The sequence below is a fragment of the Sparus aurata genome, chromosome 6 (assembly GCF_900880675.1).
Source record: "Sparus aurata chromosome 6, fSpaAur1.1, whole genome shotgun sequence".
In the NCBI taxonomy this organism is placed as follows: domain Eukaryota; kingdom Metazoa; phylum Chordata; class Actinopteri; order Spariformes; family Sparidae; genus Sparus; species Sparus aurata.
This window is the reverse complement of record NC_044192.1, coordinates 1749567-1753598: the sequence shown is the minus strand read 5'-3', so window position 1 is coordinate 1753598 and position 4032 is coordinate 1749567. Positions and strand designations below refer to the sequence as shown.

The 4032-nt window shown below is 41.9% G+C and overlaps 1 long non-coding RNA gene across 1 annotated transcript; it reads left to right on the top strand.

Moving 5' to 3' along the window:
- On the top strand, positions 1-2953 carry LOC115584092 (uncharacterized). Its single transcript, XR_003984483.1, has 3 exons — positions 1-40; positions 2227-2346; positions 2840-2953. It is a non-coding gene; the product is annotated as an uncharacterized LOC115584092 (long non-coding RNA).
- The last annotated feature ends 1079 nt before the right edge of the window (positions 2954-4032 follow it).

Sequence of the window (4032 nt, the reverse complement as noted above, 5' to 3'; positions counted from 1 at the left end):
CTGAACGCTTCAGTACTGAACCTGGACCATCAGACACAAAGTAAGAACTGGTTCTGACTCATATTCAGTTGTCTCTGTCAGTCACATGTGATTTTGTTGTAATACAGTTTCTCCTAAAAATTCCTCCACCGACTACAATAAGATTCGTACTGTGTTTTAAGTGAACTAAACTCAGTCCTCTTAGAGAGACTCAGTCTTCTTAAAGAGACTCAGTCCTCTTAGAGAGACTCAGTCCTCTTAGAGAGACTCAGTCCTCTTAGAGAGACTCAGTCCTCTTAAAGAGACTCAGTCCTCTTAGAGAGACTCAGTCCTCTTAGAGAGACTCAGTCTTCTTAAAGAGACTCAGTCCTCTTAGAGAGACTCAGTCCTCTTAGAGAGACTCAGTCCTCTTAGAGAGACTCAGTCCTCTTAAAGAGACTCAGTCCACTTAGAGAGACTCAGTCCTCTTAGAGAGACTCAGTCCTCTTAGAGAGACTCAGTCCTCTTAGAGAGACTCAGTCCTCTTAGAGAGACTCAGTCCTCTCTGTTCACACTACAGTTCATCTGGATCTCTTAGTGATCTTTACACCTTTTAAATTATTGAATAAACTTTTTAATATATGGATGAGAAATAACAAACAAAGAAATAATTTGCCCCATCAGTCTCGTGGTTTGTTTATTTGAAGCTGTTAAAACAGTTTGATCATCTGAGAATTTATCCAGGATTCATGTGATGAAAATGAAATCACTGTTGGTGTTTGCAGAGTTCAGTCCAGCAGACAGAGAGCAGAACCTCCAGGATCCATCTGTCCTTCTATGAAGAGTGACTGGTCCAGAGATGAACCTGAACGCTTCAGTACTGAACCTGGACCATCAGACACAAAGTAAGAACTGGTTCTGACCCATATTCAGTTGTCTCTGTCAGTCACATGTGATTTTGTTGTAATACAGTTTCTCCTAAAATGCATCTGTCAACTCAAATAAGATTCTTACTGTGTTTTCACATATAGTCTCTTTAAGTGAACTGAACTCAGTCCACTTAAAGAGACTCAGTCCACTTAAAGAGACTCAGTCCTCTTAAAGAGACTCAGTCCACTTAAAGAGACTCAGTCCTCTTAAAGAGACTCAGTCCTCTTAGAGAGACTCAGTCCTCTTAGAGAGACTCAGTCCTCTTAAAGAGACTCAGTCCTCTTAAAGAGACTCAGTCCACTTAGAGAGACTCAGTCCTCTTAAAGAGACTCAGTTCACTTAGAGAGACTCAGTCCTCTTAAAGAGACTCAGTCCTCTTAGAGAGACTCAGTCCTCTTAAAGAGACTCAGTCCTCTTAAAGAGACTCAGTCCACTTAAAGAGACTCAGTCCTCTTACACAGACTCAGTCCTCTTACACAGACTCAGTCCTCTTAAAGAGACTCAGTCCACTTAGAGAGACTCAGTCCACTTAAAGAGACTCAGTCCTCTTAAAGAGACTCAGTCCTCTTAGAGAGACTCAGTCCTCTTAGAGAGACTCAGTCCTCTTAAAGAGAATCAGTCCACTTAGAGAGATTCAGTCCTCTTAAAGAGACTCGGTCCTCTTAGAGAGACTCGGTCCTCTTAAAGAGACTCAGTCCACTTGGAGAGACTCACTCCTCTTAGAGAGACTCAGTCCTCTTAGAGAGACTCAGTCCTCTTAAAGAGACTCAGTCCTCTTAGAGAGACTCAGTCCACTTAAAGAGACTCAGTCCACTTAAAGAGACTCAGTCCTCTTAGAGAGACTCAGACCTCTTAAAGAGACTCAGTCCACTTAGAGAGACTCAGTCCTCTTAAAGAGACTCAGTCCTCTTAAAGAGACTCAGTCCACTTAGAGAGACTCAGTCCTCTTAGAGAGACTCAGTCCTCTTAGAGAGACTCAGTCCTCTTAAAGAGACTCAGTCCACTTAGAGAGACTCAGTCCTCTTAGAGAGACTCAGTCCACTTAGAGAGACTCAGTCCTCTTAAAGAGACTCAGTCCTCTTAAAGAGACTCAGTCCACTTAGAGAGACTCAGTCCTCTCTGTTCACACTACAGTTCATCTGGTTCTCTTGGTGATCTTTACACCTTTGAATTATTGAATAAACTCTTTATGATAAAGAAGAGAAATAACAAACAAAGAAATAATTTGCCCCATCAGTCTCGTGGTTTGTTTATTCGGAGCTGTTAAAACAGTTTGATCATCTGAGAATTTATCCTGGATTCATGTGATGAAAATGAAATCACTGTTGGTGTTTGCAGAGTTCAGTCCAGCAGACAGAGAGCAGAACCTCCAGGATCCATCTGTCCGTCTATGAAGAGTAACTGGTCCAGAGATGAACCTGAACGCTTCAGTACTGAACCTGGACCATCAGACACAAAGTAAGAACTGGTTCTGACTCATATTCAGTTGTCTCTGTCAGTCACATGTGATTTTGTTGTAATACAGTTTCTCCTAAAATTCCTCCACCAACTACAATAAGATTCGTACTGTGTTTTAAGTGAACTAAACTCAGTCCTCTTAGAGAGACTCAGTCTTCTTAAAGAGACTCAGTCCTCTTAAAGAGACTCAGTCCTCTTAAAGAGACTCAGTCCTCTTAAAGAGACTCAGTCCTCTTAGAGAGACTCAGTCCTCTTAAAGAGACTCAGTCCTCTCTGTTCACACTACAGTTCATCTGGATCTCTTAGTGATCTTTACACCTTTTAAATTATTGAATAAACTTTTTATGATATGGATGAGAAATAACAAACAAAGAAATAATTTGCCCCATCAGTCTCGTGGTTTGTTTATTTGAAGCTGTTAAAACAGTTTGATCATCTGAGAATTTATCCAGGATTCATGTGATGAAAATGAAATCACTGTTGGTGTTTGCAGAGTTCAGTCCAGCAGACAGAGAGCAGAACCTCCAGGATCCATCTGTCCGTCTATGAAGAGTAACTGGTCCAGAGATGAACCTGAACGCTTCAGTACTGAACCTGGACCATCAGACACAAAGTAAGAACTGGTTCTGACTCATATTCAGTTGTCTCTGTCAGTCACATGTGATTTTGTTGTAATACAGTTTCTCCTAAAAATTCCTCCACCAACTACAATAAGATTCGTACTGTGTTTTAAGTGAACTAAACTCAGTCCTCTTAGAGAGACTCAGTCTTCTTAAAGAGACTCAGTCCTCTTAAAGAGACTCAGTCCTCTTAAAGAGACTCAGTCCTCTTAAAGAGACTCAGTCCTCTTAGAGAGACTCAGTCCTCTTAAAGAGACTCAGTCCTCTTAAAGAGACTCAGTCCTCTTAAAGAGACTCAGTCCACTTAAAGAGACTCAGTCCTCTTACACAGACTCAGTCCTCTTACACAGACTCAGTCCTCTTAAAGAGACTCAGTCCACTTAGAGAGACTCAGTCCACTTAAAGAGACTCAGTCCTCTTAGAGAGACTCAGTCCTCTTAGAGAGACTCAGTCCTCTTAAAGAGAATCAGTCCACTTAGAGAGATTCAGTCCTCTTAAAGAGACTCAGTCCTCTTAGAGAGACTCAGTCCTCTTAAAGAGACTCAGTCCACTTGGAGAGACTCAGTCCTCTTAGAGAGACTCAGTCCTCTTAAAGAGACTCAGTCCACTTAAAGAGACTCAGTCCTCTTAGAGAGACTCAGTCCTCTTAGAGAGACTCAGACCTCTTAAAGAGACTCAGTCCACTTAGAGAGACTCAGTCCTCTTAAAGAGACTCAGTCCTCTTAAAGAGACTCAGTCCACTTAGAGAGACTCAGTCCTCTTAGAGAGACTCAGTCCTCTTAGAGAGACTCAGTCCTCTTAAAGAGACTCAGTCCACTTAGAGAGACTCAGTCCTCTTAGAGAGACTCAGTCCTCTTAAAGAGACTCAGTCCTCTTAAAGAGACTCAGTCCACTTAAAGAGACTCAGTCCTCTTAGAGAGACTCAGACCTCTTAAAGAGACTCAGTCCACTTAGAGAGACTCAGTCCTCTTAAAGAGACTCAGTCCTCTTAAAGAGACTCAGTCCTCTTAAAGAGACTCAGTCCACTTAGAGAGACTCAGTCCTCTTAAAGAGACTCAGTCCTCTT